The sequence below is a fragment of the Plectropomus leopardus genome, chromosome 23 (assembly GCF_026936395.1).
Source record: "Plectropomus leopardus strain MGB_pleo_1.0 chromosome 23, ASM2693639v1, whole genome shotgun sequence".
Taxonomy (NCBI): domain Eukaryota; kingdom Metazoa; phylum Chordata; class Actinopteri; order Perciformes; family Serranidae; genus Plectropomus; species Plectropomus leopardus.
The window spans coordinates 15,037,439-15,064,052 of NC_142198.1; the positions used below are offsets into that span (position 1 = coordinate 15,037,439).

The 26,614-nt window shown below is 38.7% G+C and overlaps 1 long non-coding RNA gene across 3 annotated transcripts in view; it reads left to right on the top strand.

The window, feature by feature from the left end:
* Positions 1-26,614, top strand: part of LOC148185671 (uncharacterized) — a 93,165-nt gene that overhangs the window by 33,775 nt on the left and 32,776 nt on the right. For 2 of the 3 annotated variants that reach the window (XR_015775733.1, XR_015775735.1), the window contains exon 3: positions 9,737-9,791. The exons of the other annotated variant lie outside the window; for it this stretch is intronic. This is a non-coding gene — a long non-coding RNA (uncharacterized LOC148185671). The remainder of the gene's footprint in view (positions 1-9,736; positions 9,792-26,614) is intronic. 3 annotated transcript variants of the gene reach the window in all.

Here is a 26,614-nt window from a genome sequence, read left to right on the forward strand (position 1 = left end):
AGTGTTTGGCTGCGATGACTGGCAGGGTTTATAGAGCTGTGACGTTTGAGGTATTCAACATTAATTCAAGTGTAGTCATTTTTAGGCAAAAATAGCAACAGTGGGCGAAATAAGTGTTGAACAGTTTTTTTCATCAAACAGATTTTCAATGCTGCTATTCACATGAAATTTCCACCAGACATTGATATAAACTAAAAATATACCGATAAAAAAAATCATAAAATTTTAGTGCATACAGAAAGTTGTATGCAATAAAGTGGAATGAGAAATGAGTATGTGAGTAAAGTATTAAACACACTATCTCAGTTCTGTTTAATACTTTGTGGTGGACTCTTTGTTTTCAATGCTAGCTTCAAGATGCTTCTTTTATGAAGAAACTAAACTCTCTCTCTGTGTTCAGATGGGATTTTGGCTCATTCTTCCACACATACTTACAGTATTTACTTACACAATTTCATGTTATAGCTGCATTAGAAATATGTTTTTTGAAGCTGAATACTTATTTCCACTTCTGAATGTAGGGAAATACATCATAATGTTACACCACATACCATTTCAAATCTAGATTAAAGACTCAAAATCACATTAAGAAGGTTTAACGAGTTACACGTTGTAGCTTACATCAGATATCGTTATGTAAGGTCAATGTCAAGGACAAAACGGAGGAATCAGAGTGTCTCAGAGTGCCAAGATAGACAAATACAGGCTTAGTAAAGGCAATAAAGGGAGGAAAAGTAGAGGTACGTAAGTCCAAGTTAAAAACAGAGTGACAGGTGGAGGCTGTGTTGGGTATGGGGAGGTTGATTGTGGCATGCTATGCAGCAGCCGGACTCGTTGTAAAGATACTGATTAACTGATGCAATCACATGAAACTCTCTCATCTCTCTCAATCAGATGGACAGGGACAGAGGGGAGAATATTGATTGGAGGTGAGCAATGATTAGTGCAGATCTCTCTGTGTGTGAGTTGGAGGCAAAGTGACTGCGGTGTGTAATCTGTTCAAGAACTGAAATCCTCGTCTCTCATATTTTTTGGCATCGTGCTATTTCTGTCGTACATAGTGACAGAAACAAAGGTCAGCTACATCCACTCAACATTCAGCTGCAGTTATTATGAAGCCCGGTCTTTGACTGGTGACGCGTGATGAAACGTGATCAGTCCTCTCAGCTTAATGTCCGAGTATGACTCGAGAATTTTAATAACCAAGCTGTCATGCAGCTTTGTCTATTAATGTTTAACGAGACCATTTGAAAATCCCATCGGGGCACTTATCGAACTAATCGAGGCAGTCACAAAGCTGGGACTTTTCAGATTTAACTTGTTGAAAAATGAAGAAAATGTTTCAGTTACATCCTCTTTGTTGACATTATTTAAAAAGAAGGCTTTACTTCTGATCTCTTGGAGCAAGTGTCCATACTCTGACGCTGCCTCCAAAATTGAAATATATTTTGAACAATGAATCCTAATGACTTTGGAGATCTCCCTTTTTTCCCCCCTCTTGGGTCGCCACGAAGTTGACGTTCATGGTTTCAGGGAAATATCTCGTTTATTGTTTAATGGATTGCCAGGATTTTTGTTATAGACATAATCACTTTTATTTTCATTCAGTGCCATCTTTAGGTCCAAATCTGAATTTTTCCAACACTTTAGGTCATGACTAAGTATCTGCAAAACTATTTACATGATGATGATGATGACTAATGACTAAAGTAAGATTTTTTTAGCATGCTGACAAGAGCCTTTGAAATTTCCTACATACAGACCATTTTGGGGCAGGCAGAACTTAACTCTTGACTGTCAGTATGACAAAAATTGATTCGTCATTATGTACAAGTGTTTGGTAGCATCACTCATGAAAACCGAACTGAGACTGCTGTCAACCAAAATTTAATATCAAAGGTGAATATTGCTCTACAGTTTGATTATGTATTAATGCTTTTCTACTGATTTTAATGGTTATTTTGCTTCCCACAGTGACAAAGATGTCAAGCAAAGCACTGTAATTGTTTGCTGTAATTCCAACTGAGTTACATAATTCCCTAAAACTATTTGGCACATCATCCACCATAGTACCGTCGTCACGGCAGAGCATGCGGCCAAGTTGTTAACACATACATTTCCCAGTTCTTGAATCGTCTGTACTTGTGGCAGACATAAACCTCTGATGCGGATGAATCATATCCAATGCCAATTTCTCCCTTCCTCTGCTTTCACTCAGAACAGCATCATCACGATTGAATCATTTTCATTTTTCATCTGTTCGGTAAATGAGGAAATCATAAAATCATGAAGGATTTGAGCTACTGCAAAACATGAGCTACTCTTTAGAGTAGGGGTTGACTGCTGATTATCTTGTATCAGCGTTTTATTTGAATGATAATGATAAAATTATTTAATCAGTGAGCTACTTTGGCTCCACTGCAGCTCTGTCTCTCTCCCTCTGGACTGTTTTCACTCTCCACTCTGTCTTACCTAATATCCCGCCCACATTTCTATCTGTTCGGCTTGACGTCACTCGAGTAACAGCCAGGCAACACTGTTTTGTGTTGCAGTTTGTTATATTCCAAATTCAAAATTTTGACAGAGAGAATTTCATTTTTATTGTAAATAAATATCCACTCCAAATATCAGTTATCGGTCTAATTAACTACTAATAATCTGTATCGCAATTGACCCTAAAAATTAAACATTGGTCGACCCCTACTTTGGAGGCACAAAACCAACCAGTTCTGCAAGCTGAGCAGATGTGGAAAATTACATCACGTAATTAAGACTGAACACAGAGTACAAGAGCAGGACAACATGTGATATTCTGTGAAAAAAACTTAGTTGTTATGAATGCCCAATCGATTAAACTCAGAGTGTTTTCAAACCTGCCTTCTTTATTCCGGTCGTGTTAAACCCTGAAGTGTTTACCTGTTTGATGCAGTTTGTGTGGAAAGGTGTGAACACACACTGACAAGCACGCTGGGGTGCTTTTCCTGCTATTACAAGTCAAAATGTCTTACCATTTAAAAAAAGGTCTGTAGGACATTGCAAACTGTATAAAGGTTCCTTTTTGGTCCACTAGGCGTCCTCGACAGATTCTACAGCCTTTGCTCAATTTCCTCCTGTTGTCAAGTTGCTAGTCCTCAGCTCTTTGATGCTTGTCGTCTCTGAGCAAAATGATTGATACCTGGTCACTTTGTCTCTTTGTCCCTGCTGAAATGAGCTCACAGTAACCCACACTCAGATTATTATCTGGTCTACTTTTTTGTAACAATATCGCTAGAAACTGAAACTTATCGAAATTATTCAACACTAAAGTTCCCCTTTTTTTTTTTTTTTTTTAAAAAAACAAAACAACCTTTTTCTACCTTGATGAAACAGCGCCAAGATCACTTTCCTCTCTTGCTACACATCATACCTATCTATCTGCTACCCCGGTTAATGTAATTGAGAATGCACAGCCGCAGCTGCTGGCTCATTTTTCTCAGCTTGTACATTTGTCTGGTCAATATATTGACAGCATTTTTACTCGTGCAAACAGCGGCCGCACTGATAATCCCCAGGCTAACACTGGTGTTCAGAGTGCAGTGCTGACTCTGAGTGTGTGTCTGAGTCTCTGAATGAGAGAGAGAAGGTACATGTGTGTCTGCTTCATCACTTGGCATCTGATTGCTTTTTTGTGGAAATGAAAATTTATGCATCAAGAACTGACAGAATCTGCTGCGTGTGTGTTTGCATGTGTTTGTCAGTCAGAGAGAAAGAGAGAAATGCAGCTGCAGTTCAAAATTTAACACCCCCAATAAAGACATACTTAGCTCAGAATATAGGGAAGGAGATCACCATTTTTATAGGCTGCAGGAGCTAGTAAATGTATAAATAAAGAAATAGTTCACATACATATATTTACCTTTACTTTACCAGGGTCTTTTGATCATTTTTTCCCCTAGATTTCAGTCGCTGGGCAAAAAGTCTCAAAAATAAGGGGGCTAAGACATGCACAATCGTCCAATGGTGCCTCCTTTTGATCCACAGTACCTTGCTGCCCCCTGTACACACACAAAGTAGTCTGTTGATGACAGGGTGGCAACCAAGACCCCAGGAAGTACACTAGGCTCTGATGCAAATTTTATATAGTGGCCAAAAGTGGAAGCTAATGGCATCCTTCACTGCTTACATTAGCCTAGCATTAGCCCCCCTCCCACATATTATTCATTGTAGTAAAACAAAGTTTTATTAGGATGCTTTATACAACAAAAGCGAGCTCAGAAAAAAAAGAAAGTGGAGAAAGTTAAACATTTCTTGTCATTACCTGATAAGGCAGCTGTAAATGTCACGGTTTGCTTAGATTTATAATCAATCTTCCAATCGATGTCCATTAGAGGGGCATTTTGTGTGTATATGTGAGTGTGTGTCAGCAGCAGAAGCAAGCATTGTTCGATATGTAACAGCTGTAATGTCCCTTCTCACAGCTTCTATTTTACATCTGCTCGCAAAGGCTTCCGGTATTTGAAACGACAAGAGCAAACAGCAAAACACACCGTGCTGAAAAGCCGGTGAAAGTTATTTCTGGATCAATTTATTTTTTTGGCCTTTTGAAGCGGAATGCAATCAGATTAGCAGCTAACAAGCTATTTCATGCTGATTAGAAGTACAAACGGAGAAACCTTTGCCTTCATGCCGGCTGTACAGGCTCAGCCTTCTGAGAAAGACATTTACATAAACAGTGGAATAACGGATGTGTGGGAGAGTTGGTCGGTAAGACTGTGCGATTCGTTTGAAGGTGTGAGTCAATGAGTGTGTCTGTGAGTGTGCATTTGCTGGAAGTGAGCTGATGAAATGTGTGATTATGAGAGAAAGAATGTGAATATGATGTGTGACCAGAGGTTGTTTTCCCAAGTTTATCTGTTTGTTGTGTCTGATGAGTCATGTAAGCATGCAGCGTGCCTCAGAGATGTGCGCAAATATGCGTGTGTGTGTGTGTGTGTAAATGTATGTGTGCACTTGCATCACTTGATGGCCTGTTAAAATGAAGCTAAAATTTAAGATGTTAAAATCAGAGCACGCAAAGGCAAATATCAAATATTGGTGTTATTTCTTTGGACAGATTTTAAAATTTCTCTCTTTCCATCTAACTCTTCCTGAAACACACACACACATACACACACACACACACACACAGAGGAACATCATTTCATTCCTGGGAACACGCAGTTACGTGATAGAAGCTGGAGCGATCACCACCAATTATGACTTCCTCTCTTTCTCTGCAGCCCTGTGACTCCCAATGAAAGTTGGTGCGTTCAAATTTGGATTTAGCAGCGGGGAAGCATTTGGATGTCAGCCTCACAAAGACACACACTCACCAGAACGCATTGACATTCTACTCTTTTCACGGCTAATTAATAACGTTCAATATAATCTTTTTTAAGACCCCTCTGCCCGCTTGCTGCTGCTGCTGCTGCTGCTGCTGCAAAAAACGAACAGATTACCCATACAGGGGAGTCAATGACACTTTTTCTTTTTTCTTCAGTTCTTTGCTTCTCTCCTGCTTGTCCCTTCAGGCTTGATATTTAAATGTACTCTTCACATAATTTACAGTTTCTGGATTGCTATTTGTATCAAAATTTTAAAGGTAATACTTCACAGAAACACTTTAAGCCTTGAAAGGTTTTAGGTTGCTATTTTTTTAGATGTATGCCACAAAAATCAAGTAGGTATAACTGCAGCAGGAGCAGCTATGTGACCTGCCCACTAGCTACGTGGTTTGCCCACCACACCTACATGTTAATCCACGATCAGCCTGCTTCGCTCCTTGATCTGGAAGTGGAAGCCCCGTTGGAAAGAGCTAAGTTATTATTTAGCTAGTTATGAAGTGTTAGCTTAAAATAAAAGTGGTTGAATTTGGGTAAAAACACAGCGCTATGAAAAATGCCGGGGGCATGGGTGAAGGGGGATCGTGAGGGTTAAAAAACTTAAGAGGCTCCCACATTCTCTCTCTCGGCTGTTAAAAAAGACACCTGTGATGGGCGTGAATATTAGGGGTCAACATGTTTGCAGATCGGCATTTGCAGATTTTTTTGTATCTGCATTTTATTTTAATGATCGCCAACAGATCGAATTAATGAAAAAGTGCACAGAAAGTGTTAGCATAGGAGGAACTTTGATTTTGTAAAACCTCAGGGAGCTATTTTTAATAATTATTTTTTTATTTTAATTTTCACTTGCATATATAAAGAAAAGCTGCTGGGAACTTGCTGTGTATGATGTTGAAAGTTGCCAAAGGTGTAAATGTTTTGTGTTGGAGTTTGTTATATATCCCAAATTCTGAATATTGACAGAAAGATTGTAATTTTTATTTAAATGCATATCTGTCTATTTTTATTGGCCTATTAACTATTAATAATAAGGATCAGTATTGGCACTGAAAAAACAATATTGGTCTACCCCTAATGAATATGACAATCCAAAAAAAGAAAAAAATAGATAATAAATAAATAAATATCAGTTCATAAAAAAATGATTTATAATTAAAAAATGATCTTATGATTAATGCTGATCGAATCGAATTAGTATTCCAGTATAATGATAATTCCTTTCTCCTCCTGATTAAAAACTCGGCTCAGACACATGTACTCTGAACAATGTCAGTTCAGAAACGCTAATATGAAAATGTACAAATGTAACATATCTGTTGTTTGCAGCAACCTACAATGCCAACATTTTTAATCTGGCGACTGGGCTGAAACACATATTTGCTTGTTCAAAGCAATGGTAATTAAAACATTTTAGTTTTGGTTTTCTGACTCTAAAAAGACTTGAACATCCAGTGTCATGCTGGTGTTTTGGAGGATCATTTATTGAATTGTGTCAAACTAACATTCAGAGCCTGCAGTACCTGTGGAGAGTTCTTTGGGGAAATTAGTTGGGATTATAATATAGGGATGGAGTTATTGTGGTTGTGTTCTTCCTTGTACATCTGTATTTGCAGCCAGTGAAAAGCTGAAGGCAGTGATTGCACTGAGAGGAGACTGATTACATCAACATATTCACTTAAAATCAGGGTACTTCATCTTTACTAGATGAGTGATCCCACTTTATAACTGAATCACGAGCCTCTGCAACCAAAGGAAAAAAACTAAAAAATTGGACGGATTTCATGTAAAGAATAAAGATGAAGCTCCCTGATTTTTGGGGCAAAGGTTAGCCTGTTAGCGCAGCATCTTTCTGTACTTTGGTACCAGCACTTTTGTCCTTTCAGCAGTGCAGTCATTCCTTTATAATTCCTCCTCAATTGTCATCTGTTGAGTCTGTCATGCAGCGTGGTTTATTTGTGTCTCTGACATTCTTTCTGATTTTATAAGAGTTGACAGTACATGCCTCGCTCTGTGGGAGAGGGGACTGAGGATTTGGAGCGAACTTGATGACGTCAAAAAGTCTTTAGAAAACTTCTCCCAGCTTCAGTATGAGCTCGTATACAGAAAGATGGATGAATGCAAAGTTCTCCCCGTCTCCTCGGAACTCTTTGTTGCTGCTGTTGACTGACTGCTTCGCTGACTTCCTGTTGTTGTATTTTGTTTTTTTATTGTTCTCTTACTTTCTCCCTTGATATTTTTCGTCTCATTTGTCACTCAGCATCTTCCTTTTTGTCTGTCAAATGTCAATACAGACAGACATCAGAGGTGGGAACTTTTTCTGAATGGATTTAGTCTGCACAGAAGCGTCTCTGTGTGTTTCTGGGTTTGTATGTGCTACTGGTTGTTGAGCAAGGGTGTTATTATTTTGGCTTTTATTTAATAGCAATTTTTGCTGTGTGCTGTTGTGAGATGATTGTGTGTGTGTGTGTGTGTGTGCGTGTGTGTGTGTGTGTGTGTCTATGTGTGGTTTGGAAATCCATTGGCTCAAATCCACTTTTCAATCCATCTCTCTGCATTAATCAGGTGTGGAGTCTCTCGTGGTCCTAATCCCTTCTTTAAATAACATACGCAAGCACCCACGCACACGCACGCACACGCACGACACACACACACACACACACACACACACACACACACACACACACACACACACACACACACACACACACCTGCATGTCAGAAAAATACATGCAACACAGGGAGAAATGAATTTTTATTTGCAGAGACATGCACACATAGTCCCTCATTATGCAACATTATGCAAACCCAACAACACAAGCACACACATGCACGCACATACACACACCTGTGCTGCAAAAAAAAGAAAAAAAAAGAAAAATGAAGCTTGTACTCTTCCAGACATTATGCAAAACGTATTCAAACACACGCTCACACCTCAGCTCTGCCAGATGGGTCCTCTCCTGACCTCTTTAGTCGACCTGAGAGAGTACAGCACTGTTCGCAAGCTGTGTGGTTGTGTGTGTGTGAGTGTGTGTGTGCGTGTTGCATCTGTGTCAAAGCCAGCAGTGTTTTGTGACCCTTGATCTGCTTATCTCTTAATAACCCTCAGCTGTTGTCGGCCACAGTGTGCACTGCTGAGTGTGTGTGTGCGCCTGTGTACACAGCAGGAAAAGCCCTTGCAGGGGTTCATTTGTCAATTTGGCTCGAGTGCTTGACACCTCACTGACTCTGCTGTTTTTGTTCCACCTGTTAGAGCAGAGCGCCTTTACAGTACAATGTGGCTTTTTTTTTTTTACAGTAGACATTTTGACATGTCACAGTAGGAAGCGCACAGGTTTAAAAAGTAAACGGCTGAATTCTTTTTAGTGGCTTCAGTTGTAGGGTTCTGGTTTCATGCATGCTGGCTCATTGTCACACTGTCATGGCTCATGCAGTGTTTACACCACACAGTGACATTCGTTTGTCCCAAGCGGCAACCTCTGGGGCTGAAAAATGAAACCAATACGGGAGTGCTAAAAACTGGCTCAAAGAGTGAGTCAGTCCCCATAGCTTAAACAAAGTCTTGTTTAGTGTTTGGTTGAGCTAAAAGACCCTCTAACAGTGCATGCCCACTATACGTGACCAGTTCGCTTCAATTCGTGCTGCTTGTATCCATCCACAATGCCACGTTCCCCTCTTGACCAGACAAAGTTTTAATTTAGTATTTCCTGTCATGCCCTCTCATTGCGCCACCATCTTGGTCCGCATCGCAGTCATCCCAGCATTCTTTGTACAGGGAATCAGTTGCTTCCATCACAAAGCGAATGGGAGCAGATTTCTGGTCAGGTGTAGCCATGTATAGTGGGCATGCACCGTGAGGGGTCGCATATTCAGATTTTCCAGTACATTTTGTTTCAGTGGTTTTAAGTCAGTCTTTTGAAATTGAAAATTAGCGTTAGTATTATCATTGTTGGCTAATTAAGCTAATGTCGGGGATATCTCCACCCACTTGTCCAAATATGGTCACTCATCATCATCACTTGCCTCCAAGGAGTCCATAAACCATAAACCATCGATGTCCTTTCTGCTATTTTGTGGAGCAGTATTTACTCTTACCAAGGATGTTAAATAAAAGTGAATGGTGCAACACAGCCAGTAAGCTGCAATAGCTACTTTATACTTTATATTTTATTATATCATTGTAAATTAAACAAAATTTAGATTTTGGCTGATTTGGCGGACAAAAAAAAAGCTATTTAAAGATGTTGCTTTGGTGTCTGGAAGCCCGTAAACAGGTTAAAGCTATCATTTAAACATTTAAATGGTGTATTGTTATTTGAAGCCTTGATACTGATCATTGTTTTTCTGTTATGCTTTTATTTAACATTTTTTAGCATCGATGTCAAGCTGTGCCAAACATTAACCTGAGCAAAGGTCTGATAAGATCAGGTAAGATTAAGTTTGAAAACTTTTGTGTGTGTGTGTGTGTGTGTGTACATGTGTTCAGAGAATATGTTACTTCAGGTTTTTAGGCACAAGGGACTTTCATCAAAAGCCCAAACCTGAAGACAAATCAAAGACAGTTGTAAATGAGAAAAAAAAGACTAGTTCAGACTTCTTCATCAAAGCAGTGTACTGTAGAACAGAGTTCGATCAAGTCGTTTGAGTGAAATCAATAGAGAAAGCAGGCAGAGAGAAACAGCAGAGAGGAACAGTGTGTCTGTGGAAAACAATGAAAGAATCATAATTACCTCTGAAGGCTGCAGGGAAGAATTATAGTTGTGAATTTTACATTTCTTGGATGTGATTGTCTTTTTGCAGATGCCACGCTGTCAAAAAACAAATTACGCTCACAATAATTAGAAGTTAAGGTCATTTTTTTCTTTTTTTTCTTTTATAGCAATAATGAATCAAATGGTCGTGTTGGAAATTGAAATAAATGCGTGTCTCGACAGAACATTTCACCTGTTGTTATCAAAGCATAGAGCAAATACACCTACCACATAATTACAAACTCAACGTGGACAAAGCTTTTTACGCAGATAATGTATTTTCTGTTCCATGATAATCACTTCAGTGTAAAATTCAGTGTGTCCTTACTGCATGTTGGAGTGAACAAAGCTGGTGACTCTTTTTAATTCACAAAAGGCCAACAAACTACGACTTAAACAAATAATGGCTTTTAACACAACAGGCCCACTGCAATTAAAACAATGTCTGATCATTTGATTGCATTTTAACAGAATAGTTACTTAATTTTGTGAAGTTTTTGCAACTTCACACAAAGGCTCTCTATATCTTAAAGGTGGAGAGGATCTTTTAAGCAGGTCTTTAATGTGCAGTCTCGGGCATAATGACACTTGAATAAAAAACAAGAACAAAGAAAAAGGGCCTATATTATTAAAATTCTCATAGTCCCATCCTTACTAATGCAGGAAAACAGGACAGTCAGGGGGACATCAGTCAAACAAATGCATCCACTCCCTCACAATCCTGAATTAAAAAGATTTAATCAGGCAAAATATGTGAAAACACCTGTGGGGGTGGGTCAAGAACTCTGATTTTATTTATTTATTTGTAGGAAAACCGCTCAAAACACTTAACTTTTACTCCCTCATTAATGCTGATTTCCCCTGAAATTAAATAAAAAATGGCAGACCCAAAAATTGTTTTAGCAGCAAAAGACAAAAAAGACACATAATCTCTGTTTCTTCTTAAGGAAAAATAACTATTTTTATCCTCTCCGCCTGTTTTTATGTGTTTACTTACTGCAACGGCTTTTTCACATCCAGCACTTGTGTGTGTTCCATTACTTTTAATGACTTGCTCCTCCTGGAAACAGAATTAGGAAACAGATTGAAGTCTTATGCAAATGTGTCCTTCCTGTGTGTCTGTTTGTTTTTTTTTGTTATTTTTTGTAGACACACGTACCAAAAAGACTTGAATCCCCAGCAAAGTGAAATGGCATGAAATAGTAAATTGACAGCTGGCAAATCACGCACATGGTGAGTGAGTGGATGTCACAGTGAACGAGTGCTGAACAAAGTGAATGGATTTGTTAGCGTGTGCACATGGCGGGATATTGGCTGTCATATTTTAGTCTGGCATTCATAGATGTCACCCATCTGTTTCACAGCAATGCCAGGTGGGTACAGTGAGTAGCATGAGTGTGTGTGTGTGTGTGTGTGTGTGTGTGTGTGTATGCAAATACTTCTGAATCTTTGTGTGTATCAGTGTGAGTGCCTCTGTGGGTAATACGTAACCTCAGTGGGGAATGTGAGGCAGTGCTGAGAGAACGCCTGTCAAATTAGTTGATTTAGTTCAAAGGTTTTCAACAACACAGTGACGTCTTCAGAAGGGGTTTCCTGCAGGAGGCATCCAACACACACACACACGCTTATTGGTGAAAATGTCGCATCTCCAGCATTTTTACTTTTTAGGAATTTATTAATTTGCTGCCAAATTGTCACAGAAATTCGGCCATGCATAATCTTAATTAAAATACCCCAGATTTTAGCGCAAGCTTTTTACCTGACATTGGCAATATGCTTTCAGGGGAAAGAAAGAGACCCGAGTACAGCGATAGATCTGAAGCCTTTAATTGTGTAAGCAATCAAGAGGTCTAATAGCGAAGGGAAAATAGGTGAACACACCTCTGTGGTTGGATCATTGATGTTTACAGCATTTAACCCTTTTAAACCAGAGCAAATTGGCTTGATTTTCTACAGAACCATGGGAGGAAAATAATGAGCGACGAAAGAAGAAATTACCCAAAAATAAGCAAGAAATTAGTAAAAGGCACAAGACAATTACTTGAAAATGAGTTCAAAAACAACAGCAACAACAACAACAATGAAATGACCTGGAAAAATGTTTAATAATTTTATAAAACAGTTTTAAAGACGTAGTTAATATTATTATAAATATGGCTTTTATTTAATCCCCACACACACTAAGTTTTTTCAGTAAGTTGTTAAAGTAGTCCTCTCTTAGATATATGTTTTTAGCGAAATGTAATTCCAAGACTACATTTAACATAATGAGGAAGTTTTCCTAATTAACGTACAAGTCGCAAAAAAAGTTCATAAATGTTAATTGACAACGTATTTTATTTGTTTTCAGCTAAAAAAAAAAGAAAATCTCACAAAATAATACCCACTCATTATGACCACAGCAATAATTTTTTATTATTACCTGTTGTATTTACATTTAACCAAAATCACTATATCTCTTTCAACTTTAACTAAAGTGCATTTGTTGCCTAAAACTAACCATAGACAGGAGTATGGACATGAATCTGGAATTCAGTCGTCACTGTCCTGCACTTTGTATGTGCGTCATCCACCTGACCACCTAACTGCAGTTCCAGTGCGGTACATAAATGTCGTGTTTTATTGACTTAAAGTAACGTTTCTAATTATAATCCAGGCAGCGATGATTTTATCACCACTATGTAATCATAAAAAAAAAAAATGTAATATACAAACTTAATTTCTTGGAGACAGGGTTGGTTAAAGAGGTTATCATCAAGACATTGCACACAATAACCGGAGACTGTCAGACTTCAGCAGTAGATAGTTAATGTGCCTGTCATGTCATTGTCAGCTAACTTGTTCAACAGTGAGAAGTATAGCAGATAAGTCTTGTCTTGTTCTATTAAAGTGCCATTTCTCCAGATTGCTGATTTGTGGCCACATAAATATTAATATTTTAGCTGTCACGATTCTCAAGATAAGTAGCCTGAGGCGTAGTTCAGCAAATATGCTGAAATTAGATGATGCACAAGATGTTCTACTGTCTCGCTCTGGCTGATTATGTCAGTACAAGCCTTTTACCGGCAATGTTCAAGGTTGTAACAGATATCTTTACTGTTTGTTGTTACTAACTCAATGGCCAGCTCTCAAAGGTCGAGGAGAGTCCCTGAACACATCACACACTTTAGACCCTTGAGGAACTGATTATTTGATCAAAAAACAGGGCCCAGGAGCTTTTGCTTTGCTGATTCATTTGATATCCTTCCCCCTCAATGATTCAAAGGATACACACATGATGGATTATCTTCTTTGTCTGTGTTTGACTGTGAAAAAAAGTCAGTGACTGGTAAAGCTTATCAGAATATTGGAGGGAATCCCACAGGGACTGGAACAGGGAGAACTGCACTGCTGAAACCTGCACTTAACAACAATAAGGAAAACAACATTTAAAAAAAACTGTATTTGTGCACAGACATCATTTTATTGTAAATAAAAAAATGAACTTTATCCATATAGCACCTTTAAAAACAGAGTTTACAAAGTGCTTTGACAAGCATGGTCACTTAGATTACAAAGATGTGCTGCTACCAAAAGAGACATCTTATTTTCTCTTGTAAGGATTTGGAGTTGTTGATGTGTTGACTGACAGACAGAAAAATGACTGATAAGGTTTGGCATGGTGTAAAACTTTCCAAACCGGTTTGATATTAAGAGCTTGACCAGACTGGTATACCGAATTTTATGCACTTGACTCAACAGTTGCTCATGAGGGAACATAATGGCACCATGTCCTAACAGGGAACAAGGTTCTAACTATTATCAGGTTACCTTGCATAACATTGGAGCTCTCTGTCCACACTGAGTCCATTAAATATGCACTTCATCATGTAAACAAACCATGTAGCTATCAGCTGTTTCCGCGAGATCAGATTGGAGACTTAAACACTTAAAAGTTGGGTGAGTAGCCAACTTACCACCTTACTACATTTATAGTGCTATTTACCAGGAACTTTAAGCTGGTGATGTCCCTCTAGCTAGCAGTCACCTATGTAGCTTTTTGTTGTGAAACAAGGCATTATATAGACACTTCTTAATTTCAACTTTATAAATTAGCTGCTTTCAAAGCGAGCAACGGGTAGTCAGGCTGTCTGACAGAAGTTCAGCTCTAGAGGGCGCACTGTGTGGCCTGTGGCCAATTAAGGCACCTCTTTGGTCAGCTTCAATTCCAAAATGTTGCCATTTTGGTGCAGTTGTAGTATTTTTTAGGGATTCCTCCATGTTGCCTCTTGTCAAACACATGAATGTTTGAGTAAACACACATGTGCAGTGCTACCCTTCCCATCTCTGCCAAAACTTGATGTCCCCCATGTTGCTCCTGCTGGTTCATGGCCTCTCAGACACTGTTGGCTCTCTTTGGCCATTTTTCAAACATAATATAATATATAATATATAATATAAAAGTATGCTACATTTTAATTTGCTACAATGTCTAGAAAATATTGAAAATATTGAAAAATACTTGTTCAGCCAGTTTTACATTAAATCAAAGCAGTTCAAGCTCATACACCAGACCAAGCTGGCAAAACCGGAAATTGACTCAACTCCACTCCTGTTGATTCACATGTAAGAGACTTTATTATTTTAGAAATCTTTTTATTTTCTGTCACCTCCCCACGTGGGACAGATTGGGCACGAGAATTGAAATGGGTCTGCAGTGCAAGTAAACACCTATTAAAGTCAATAGGCTTTTTTGTTATTGTTCCAATTATAATATTCTAAATTAAATGTATTCATTAAATGTACGCAGCTCTTTATCTCAGAGCCAAAGTGCTTTTTATTTTTGGCACTTAATTTGAGCAGCAGCACTACACAGAAATACAAAATGCAAATGTTAATGAAGAAATAATGTTCTTTGAAAAAATGAGAAAACGAAAAACTGCATGCCTGTCCACTTATTCACAATGTTCATGTAACAATTTAAAAAAGACCAGACAGAGATGAGAGTAGCCAAAACCTTTTTTTGAATATGAAGCAGAAATGCAACACCTTTAGCATTATTCAGAGCTTCGCTCATTTATTTATTTTTTTTTTAGAAAGGATCAGACACATGGATTTGAGCATAACACCCCCACAGTTAAAATATTTGACATATTTGTGTGTGTGTGTTCTCCAGAGTCCATTCATTCATGCCTGCATCTTTGTCACAATCTGCCCGTGATCCTGCCAGAGGGAAGCTTAGTGCCAATGACAAAATATGACCTGATTGAATAATTGATTTACAACTGTGGCATAAGCAGCCAATGATATCTGGTCCGTCACCAACTCTTGCAGAACTAATTGGTTTACACTTAACACTGAGGCTGTGCAAGGGTGTCTTCTGTCTCCGTCTGCCTCTTTTTCTCCTCTTCCAAAAGTCAATGACGAAGAGAGAGACAAACAACCCATTTCCCTGATGAAATAAAAAATAATTTAAACAAATGCTTCACCTTGAAAGCGGCTTGTCACGGCTCAGGCAGCTTGAAAACCGCCATGTTGATGTGTAAGTGTCCTCTGTTGTGTGTCTGTAAGCGTGCACGCAGGTTAAGTATGTTTTTAACGGTGTTTTGTGTGTGGTCTTTGTCCCCTGTCGCCACCGTGTCATTGCATCCCATTTCCAAATGCATAAATTATCTTCCATTTTCCCCTTGACTCATCCACTTCCGCTCTGTTTGACCAATTGGGACAATCTCAGGGACAGGCAACTAGGAAGTGAGGTATCAGAACTGCTGACCTGATTAGTTTGATGAAACCTGGACCAGAATGGTAAATTAGAACAGAGCGGAGCAGAGGTGACAGGCGGGGAATAGGAATGAAATGGATCGGTGTTCGGGTTAAGACCCTGGATCGGCAACAATCAAAGAGGATCATGGGCCGTGGACGTGGTGGCTTTGGAAAGCGTTGCCTCGGCCTGCTGAGAAAACAGAGCATTAATCGAAGGGAACAGAAACAGTGTGACGTCTGTGTGTGTGTGATTTCACCCCAGAGAAGTTAGGGAGTGTTTTGCTTCCAAACCGTCCGCTGCCCACTCGCCACTAGGAGCTCCATTTGGATGAGTCATGGTCTGCTGTTTGCACCATGCCGAGAGAGTCGGGTCTGTTGTTAATATCCTTCCTCCAGCCTAGAGACACACAGCTGCAGTTCCTAATCTGTAGCTGAGACACATGGAAGAAGTGTGTGTGTGTGTGTGTGTGTGTGTGTGTGTGTGTGTGTGTGTGTGTGTGTGTGTGTGTGTGCGCGTGCGTGCGTGTGTGTGCGTGCGTGTGTGTGTTCTTGAGTGTCCATTCCTTACATTATTTTTAAAAGGCTTTGAGAGACTTAGTTTTGAAGATAAGGTTAGAAATACTACTGTTAGGTTAGAATTCTACACCCCAAGGATGTACGTAAAATTTAATATAATAGTCCTCCCAGGCTTTCAAACTACATTATAGTGGGGCTGATGCAAGATGCCAGTGTTTATCGCTGATGGCTGTCAGTCATCAACCTGCTGAGCATGACATAGCACAAGAAAACTGATGTCAGTCCAGGGTTTAAAGGGTTAAGCATACCTACACCAGGCAAGAATATAAATGTAACGGTATTGTTTTTGGTCCCATTTAGTTTAAATTTAGACTTTTACTATGCACACAAAATACTTTACTTTTAAAATTTGGGTCCTGGTCACAATACAAGACCATTTTAAAATGTGTAGTGTTTAATAAATATATATAATAAACATAAACTAGGAGCAAAATCAAAAGGGCCGCATTTATATTTTTATTCGTTGTACATGGATTGATCCCGGCTTTCAGTCTCTCTGTCAGCTTGCCTGTTTCACTACAGATTCCCCTCACGTGCTATGATGGGCGGTGAGATAAAATCAATGCATCAATACATAAAAACACAGCTGATGTCTTCCCGTAGAGATTACTTGAAAACTGTTTTGGTTCAGTAAATTTCAGCTGTCAGTCATGTGGGTGAAGGCAGGTTAGTGCTGTCCATTCAGTTCGCCAGGAGCCGCTGCTGAAGGACAGCGGAGACGTTTAGGGAAAACGGAGTCAGTGTGGATTGGATGAGAGGCTGGTTATGTCACCCTTAACTTTTGCGTATGTTTTGCTTACCTCTTGCTTATGTGTCACTTATATCATGCTTCCAGTGGGGATTTCCAGTATGGATAATTGATGGTTAAAAAGCGACATTAGTGACTGAATTAAGTGAGAGTGGAGAGGGTGGTGCAAAACATGGGAGGTTCTTCAGATAACTTATTAAACACTGAGGAGTGTTTCATCAGTGTTTTTTGATTTGGGGAGTGACAGTATTTATATTCAAAACTCAAAACTGTAATTTAATCAATTATTTCTTCTCTGACTATAACTGAATACATTTACATTTATTTGTAATCTGCTAGTTACCAGGGTTCCTATGCTCATGGAAAACTTGGAAATGTGATGGAATGCGACCATCTTATTCTCAAGGTCTTGAAACGTCATGGAAATATTGAAACCCTTGAAACTTTTGGAAAAGTCATGGAATTTTGCTTTGCGTTCTTAAATTAGCCATTACAGTGACCTTTGGTAGATAACTTTCCACTTAATGTAACATAACATCAAATTTATCTTCTGTAGCTGCTGATGTTACGTAGCTCTAATATACGTTGATTTGACAAATTCTTCATTTTCTCTCCACACTCCGTCTCTCCCTAAATATGTACCAGCTAGCTGGAATTATGTTTGAATAGACGCTGGGCAAGAAAAATAATGTTGTGCCAGTATGATGAAACATGTTGTTATACCTTTGCCCCACTACTACCTTAAATTGCATTTTTTTAAAAAGATTGAGTTTACAAATGAACGCCCAGGGCTGCCCATGATAATTGCTTCGAGTGCCAATGTTTTTTTTAATCATCTGTTTATTGGTTTTTCAATTATCAAACAGGACAGATTGAAAATAGATGAAACAAAATGCCACGGAAATGTAAGGAGTTCACACATACAGACACAACTCAACACAAACATTGTATTATGAAATATGCAGTATAAATGTTAATGAATACACAGGGTTATTTTACATGTTAATTATTGACACCACACTTAACCTAGTAGCATCAATAGTAGTAGTCATATTGAATTTGTTGAACAGAACCTTGTAAAAGAAATCTGACCTTTTCTAGTTTAAGGTGCTGCTTAACATCTCTTATCAACATGATGTAGGTAGGAGCATGAGTCTGTTTGCACTTAAATAAAATTCATCTATGTGCTAAAAGGGTTATAAACCTTGCCACAGTTCGTTTAAGAGGACTGTCCTCTCTCAGTACCCTGAATACAGCCAGCAGTGGATCAGGTTCTACAGTGTGCCCTGAAATATCAGACAGAGTTTTAAATGTGGACTCCCAGAAAGTAGACAGTTTTGGACACAGCCAGAACGTGTGCCCCAGCGCAGCGTGAGACAAAGCATAGTTTTTAAAGGAAAACCACAATCGTGTTATCGTGTTAGTTGGTGCCAGATTGTTATTGAAGGACTGCAGTAAACCATTTGGAGCTCTGCTGGTCGAGCTCTTCAAATGTTTGTCAGTTTACTCAAAATGAAGGCAACAGTAGAATTAAACCAATTCCTCCAGCTCTACAATCAATCAATAGCAAGAAGTGAGCAGGTCAGAGAACCTTATTGACCTGACGTTATTGCTTTGACCCCTGAGTGATTGTGACAAAGACCAGCACCAGGACAAGAAATAAGAGCAGTAAGGGCTCAGAAGAGAGGTAGAAAGGATTATTCTTTTTCATGATAAGAGCTTATTAGACCGAGTCCATGCGGACGGTTATGGGCGAGGGGATATGACTCATAGGGGAGAGGACAACGTGAGGTTTTTCTCAAATAGATGGGTTTTCAGACTGCAGTAGAGACAGAGAGAGACCCCGCTGTTCACAGACTGCGGATGGAAGGTCATTCAACCCAGCGGAGGAAGAAGAGTCACGACCACATTCACATATGGTATAATGAGGGAAGTAATGTGAAGCTGATGTTGGGGAGGATTTCTGAAAGAGAACAGGACAGTCACGTTTTGCACAGCATCCCTGGCTGGAGCTGGCACAGACTCAGATACAAACTCACTTTATGCAAGGGCAAATTGTACATTGTTTTGTCGGCTCAGTGGTTTGACCCACAGTGTGCAGAGTTTAAATGCTATTTACTAAGAAGTTATCTAAAGTCGGGCTGCAAACATGGCACAGACTGCAAGCTACATATTTTTGGAATGGGCAACGAAAGTTAGTTTATGTGCTTGTTAAAAGGCTAATTCACTCAAATTAACCAAAACAACAAAAAACAAATGACCTCTGTTGTCATTTGTTTAAAGCCCACATTGCATAAAATAACGGACACAGCTAATGTGAAATCTAACTCAAACTATTGCTTTCCCGAGTCGCACATTCGGTTGAAAATTTATGACACACTTATTGTTTCATTTCCTGTTACTATACAATAGTGAAGTATGTTGATGTCTTTGCATACTAACTACCTGAACGGTTTACTTCGCTGATATTCAACTTAAGGCCTGCGGGCCAAATCTGGCCCCCGATAAGATGGCGGGTGACCCCCCAGTCATTTTCTTATTCACAACGGAAATAGTGATTCACACTGGAAATTATTTTTGTACTTTTAGTATACATAAGGTGCTAAAGGGCATAAAATAGAGCTTATTTATCAAAAAAAGGTGCCAGTGGAGAATCCCCTGCACCTCCTGACAGAGGTCAACGTCCTAAAATCCTAGAAACTTCCTCGAAATGTCCTAAAAAAAAACACATCCTAAAGTCCCAGAAATGTCCTTAAATCCTAGAGACGTCCTAGAAGTCCTTGAAATGTCTTAAAATTCCAAAAACATGAATGGGGCTGCTGTGACTGGCTCCCAACCTCCTGTCCTTTGGCAATAGAGGCCCCCAAGCAAAGTGAGTTGATTATCACTCCACTACGACAGTTAGTATGTGGTACATAATGCACATACTGTAATTGGCTTATTTGGCGCTACCTAGTGGTAGCATCAAGCACACAGCACATCTTCAGTATAGTTTACACTAAGTGCCTTATTCAGGACTTTTGGGAGCTGAACTTGACATTGAATTTAAAATGTATGAGCAAAGGCAGTTGTCATTATCACCCCATAATTGGCCAATTGGTTCAGGATCTGACTGTCAGACTCGATCAATTTCCAGTCAGTGTCTCCCAGATAAATATCTCGTAGCAAAATGTAATCTTTTGAGATTTAGTCTGGCTTTATCGGGTAAAAATGACCTGGCAGCACAGTTAGAGCTACATACTGCAGAGAGACTGCATGACGGGTAAAAGGAGCAGACACTTTACTTTACATAAAACTCTGTACTCATAAAACGCTGATGTGTTAATAAACAATAACATAAGTTTTTCAACCAATAACTTTATAGCAGCACCTCTTTATTCTTTCCCCGGAGCTTTTTTTTTTTTTTTTTTTACCTCCAGAGATCTTTTTAGCTCTGTTGTTTGCTCTGTCCGTTTTCATTTGGGGGAATACGCAGGGATGACTCATCTGGTTTAGAGATGCAGCATAAATAGCCCCGTTGTTTCCCCTCACTGGGTCTCAACCAGTCTCTGCCTTTCCTCCTCCCCCTGTGCACTTTTTGTCTTAAGATGATCCAGAAGATAAAGTGCTTTATTTTTAGCCTCCCAACCTGCATAGAGAGAGTTTCACTCTGAACTGAGATGGCTACCATATGAAATTGGTAAAACCTTCGCCTGCAGTAATTACTGTCATCATTGCTATTGTAGTTATGAGTCTTCTTTTGATATTATTTGTTTTTTTAGGGAATCATTATCTGTATGTTACTTAACTTATTATGACCCCCCAAAACTTAATAACATTTTACTTTTTCGTAATGTCAGGTTTGTTGTTTTTAATATGCCTCCATGTTGGCGATCGCCGTGGCCAAGTTTACCTTGACCTCCCAAAACATGGTTTTGGTGGTGACTCAAAAATTCCCTTATTATACACTGATGACATGAATCTTTGGTGTCAGCCTCGAAACTGTGCTGATAACATAGACCCTCTGTGCTGCTGGGAAGATGTTTAAAATATCAACATTTTAGAATTTCTAGCTTCAGCAACATCCACATTTAAAGCATTATTCAGGGTTTTTTCTAAACCTAGAAAGGTCAAGGCATTAGTAAAAATCATTGAATGTTTTGGATTGTTCATGGGTAACATAGTTCCAATATGCATGCATTGATGAGCGATGTTTCTTTAATTATCATGTATGTTGTTTTTTTTCATATTCGTCTCTCCCTTCATGCATGCCAGCTACATGAAATGAAGTTTGATAGAGTTTGAATCTAATATCTTTGAAATATGCCAAGGAAAAAATGTTATGATGGGTACTAGAAAAGTCACTGTAAAGTTTTGAAATTTTGTCCATTAATAAATATGGGAACCCTGATTATGATGAGTCTGGACAGACATGAATGTAAACTATAACTGAGACGTGACAGGTTTGCAGACGCAAACAACCATGAGACAGTAATTCTAGTTTAAGTAAATGCAAAACATAATTGGTTTCAGCTTCTTAAGTACTATTGTTTGCTCCTTTTATTTGTTTCGTATGAATTGATGGTGAAATTTGTCTGATCGGACAAAACAGTCGTCTGCCTCAAGGAAATGTTTTTCATTATTTTGTGACATCTTATAGACTGAACGGCTAACTGATTATTTGTTAATTGCAGGTATAATTTATCACACATTCAAAACACTTTTTCAGTGAAATGAAATGCAGTGCATTCACACACACTTGCAGGCGACAGAGAGGCTTCACAACAAATGCAGACAAACAGACAAAAGTGATTAGAAGATGCTGTCATGCTGCAAAACCCTCCAAGAGCTGCACTTGCTACTCCCTTCTTCCTCATGCACGCACGCATGCACACACACACACACACATGCACAGACTCCAAACAGATAAGCGAGCCATTTCAATTGTGCAAGTCCATTGCTCCCTATGAACTCACACACACATACCACAGGACAGTCAATTTTCTGTACATGGTGACACAGATTGTAATCATCCACAGACACGACATGCATTTTAATAGAAATATGGCTGAACACAAAGCAGTGCTTACACCAAACATCCTCAGGATCTGTGCGTGTGTGCGTGTGTGTTGTCGGTGTGTGAACCTCTGTCTCATTCAGTAGCCGCTCGGGGAAAATGTGACTTGAATTCTGATGCGTTTAATTGAAACCTGTTTCATCCTCCATTTACCACACTCATCTATGGAGGATTATAGATGAAGACAGGAAGAGGAGGAGGAGAGAGGGAGATAAGACGATGGGAGGGAGGAGGAAGAGAGCAAGTGAAAGAGGGAGAGAAAGAGATAAGAGCAAATAAAGAATCTGCATAGTTAGCACAAGTGTTATTAGTAATGGTTGTTATATTTGTAAAGATCTACAGTTATCATATTTGTGTTATGTTGGCACCATATTTGATGTAATTGTGACTCTCTTTGTTCAGCTGCGGCTGTCTCTGGGCATCCAAATCACCAATTTTTTCATCTGTGTATTCTTTGGACACACGCATGTTAAAGTGCTTTGAAGTACAGCAGCCTATCTGTGCTTTTTCTTCATAAGTTTTCCTTTATGCTGTGTATTTTCTCAGTATACAGTCTATAAAATGAACAAACATAACAGATATAGATAGAAAAATATTAGGGTTGTGCCCAATTCAGAATTACGTCAGTTGAAAATTCATGAACAGCCAAATCTGATTCGACTATTCATTCCTTTTTTTCCAAGAGTTTTTCGAGTGGCGGTCTGCTGACATTGTCGATCACGTGATATAGGAGAGAAGCCACATTAGCCCTCCAAGCTAATGCATGCTACCTATGCAAACAACAGAAATGTGTAACAACATTGTTGCATTGTGACATTTCTATTTAACTTTTTTTTGTGATATTCTGTTTCCTCGGTTGCCGCAAGAGCCGTTATTTCTGTTCAAGTTTCAAATTCTGTCATGTCATCTGAACAATTACAGAGAAGTCATTGGAAGTAAAAATCTTGGCTCTCAGGCCTCCTCTTACAAAGCTAATTAAATATTTATTAAAAAAACAAGAAAAGAAAATCAGTTTAAAGAAAAAAAACAAACAAAATGTTAATCTGATACTTAAAATAGTGTGAAAATATAACATATATACAGTATGAAATAAAGTAACATAAATTTGCGTACATTTGTGGTTAGCAGTAAATGCAAATAAATAGACTGTGGGATTCTTCATGAACTGACGAGGATCATTCATCTCTAGTTGTTTATTATAAATAAATAATCAGAACGTTTGAGAGACAAAAACAGAAGAAGACAAGTCTGGGCGGAAAGCAAATGAGACAGACACGGTGTGTTAATGGATGCTGTCAGGCCAGGTACTTGTGCGTCTCCTCATGCATCTGTGTGACTCAACATGCGAATACCTCTGAGTCACAGGAAATCAGTCTCAATTATGGCTGCTGGCATGCTCATGTGACTGTGTGTTTGTTCATGTCACCTTTCTAGTTTGCACTAAATTCTCAAGCTTTATTAGCGCCGTGAGCATGCCACTGTGTGCGTGCGTGACACCTCAGACTAATTACATTAACACCAATTATCAATGCAGCGAGCTGACGAATACTCTGGTACGTGTATCAATTATCTCGACCCCCCTGTGTGTCATATGTAATTAGAGAGAAGGAGGGGCGATATGACAATAGTAATATTTGCATTTCTAGGTTAGTACTTGCCCGGTGTTGACACGATGTGTATTGTCGGGTTCATTTATCTGGATTTTTTCTGTCTCAAAATGAGGCGGAGCTGGAGCCATCATTTTTATGCACACACACGTGCATGTGTACGTGCCTGCAACTGGCTCAAGGAAACACTTTACAAGCAATGTGTTTGAGGTGATCTAATAATTATATAACTGATGATGATTACGATTGTACATTAAGTAGCCTGATCCGATTTTCTATTTATAGTTTTTAATGAAGCTTTATTGGCATGGGAAATATATGTTTACATTTTCAAAGCAAGTGTGAAATAAAGACAAAAGTGTTTGTGCAATAAGAACTTTTAGAATATAGAAATGTGTAAACAGAGCAACATTTGGAATCAAATCAAAATAAAAAAATATATGATATTATTTGCCTTTATCAGTATTTGTGGCTGTCATGTTCTCCTGTTTTGTAATGAACTAATATCATCTTAAACAGATGTCAGTTTGAAATTTTGTACTAATAAAGTGGGTAAAAAGTTGATAAAAAGATTCCCTTGTTTTCTTACAATTCCCCGGTGTAAATGTTGCAACCCAATCAGCAGAAAAAATGTTGGCACTGAATGTTTCTGCAAATCACAGATGAATTAATTTTGAAACTGAATGTTTCAACAATGCTGTGTGGTTAGGTTATGTCACAAAATCTATTTGGCTATGCCTAGAAAAAGATTATATTTTGGTGAAAAATAACCCATTTGGGGGGCACAGTCCTGGGAGGAAAAGCAGTGATATTTTAATGAAAAAACAGCCACTTCTCGTGGCGCTATTCCTGCTTATGTGTCGCTGCAAAACAGCCACGATTGAAGCCTAAAGATCTGATGGAAATACAGGCAGGTTTATACAAAACACTAACGATTTATGACTAAATAGCCAATGGAAACAGCAATGACACAACTGGTTTTGTACTTGTTGCTTTCAAACAGTGGTCTGCAGTAGTCGAGAGTTTGGCAGCTCCCTTTGCTGCAGCCCAAAACAGATGACTCTTTTCTGTCTCTGGCAGTTTTGGCAGGGCCTTTTAGGGCCGTGCTGATTACAATAGCGTCACCATGTGGGCATAATGAGGCAGTTGCAGTTACAAATGTCTGAAATCTGCCAAGTAAAACGCTTGTTTACAGCTTCAGAGTTTTGTTGAGAGCTGGAGGCAGTTTGAAATTTGACAGAGGCAGCTGACTTGTAATTCTGTGTGCAGGAAAACTCCTTTTTATTGTTGGTGTTTGCATTATTTATGGCAGTACATTCATTTCTTGAGTTTTACAAGACATGCCTTTAAAACATCTTAAAGAAGCACAACATGCAGCCTTTACTGCATCTGGGTTCAAAGTTTATGGATGTAATCTTTTGTCGTTGGTATCATGATCGCACATCTTGGACAAATGAACACTGAAGTTTGTTGTCGTAGCTCAGAGCTTTGCTTTTATGACTTTTGGGTCAAATTTTATTTTATTTTTTGTAATCGCAACAAATTATGAGACAGTATGTGACTTGAAATCAGCTTTAATATATTGAATCCGTCATGTTTTTGTTTAAACCCTGAAGGAGTTTTAAACATCCTGTTAACTGGTTCAGACTTTCATGACCTTTTACCCTGTAAACAGACAACATTTACAGTCCATTTGACAGTTGAGGTTCTTCATCTGTGTAGTAGACAAATATGTCATTTTAAGACATTTTGCCCTTTATTTGGGAATTTTGGGATTGAAAAAGCTATGTTCCAGAAAAAAGACCACACCTCAAACTTGCAACCTCCTCTCATCTCACAAGAGATTCTCACCCCTTAGACAAACAACAGTAATGTTTTTTTGCTCAACAGCCAGAGCCCCAGTTTTTTAGGCCGTGTTTGTTTAATTTTGACAAATTGGCACCATTGAAACTGTGTTAGCTCTCATCTCTAACTCTAACTCCATTTCATTAAATTCATACATACATTCATTCATTTGGTACCACCAGAGGTCAGTGTCTAGACTGCAAGTAGTGGGGAAAACATTACAGGACGGTAAACAGCTGCCTGCAATGACAGAAAGCGAGCGTGGTAAAACCCATATATTCATCTCGATAACACTAATACTGTCATATACTGTATAACCTGGTGAAATTGTATCTATCACTGGGTTTCTTTGATACTGAAGATAACCTAAAATTGTAGTGATTGTTCTGCCATTTTAAGGAGTATTCTCTGATTTCTAAGCCGGGCATTTATCATTTATGGATGTTTGTTCATGTTGGACATCCAACATAATTATTTCCATGGAAAGTGTGCATGTATATCATGTTCAAATTTGACTTACAGACTGTGGACAAGTGATACTCTGCAAATCTGGACATTGATAAGGGTGCTGATTGGTCTTCCAACCATTTTATAATTCATAATAAAGAAACATGATTGACACTGAGATAAAAGCTGGTTTAGCTTCTAATGTCCTAAAATCTGAGAAATATCATTAAATCCTAGAAATGTCCTAAAATGTCCTATAAACTACCTAAATTCCTAGAAATGTCCTAAAATCCTAGAAATGCTTTAAAATCCTACAAATGTCCTTAATTCCTAGAAATCCTAGAAACAACATGAAATCCAAGAAATGTTTTAAAATCCTACAAATGTCCTTAGATCCTAGGAACATGTATGGGGGCTGCTGTGACTGGCCCCTGGACTCCTGTGATTTTGTCAAAGTGGCCCCCAAGCAAAGCAAATTG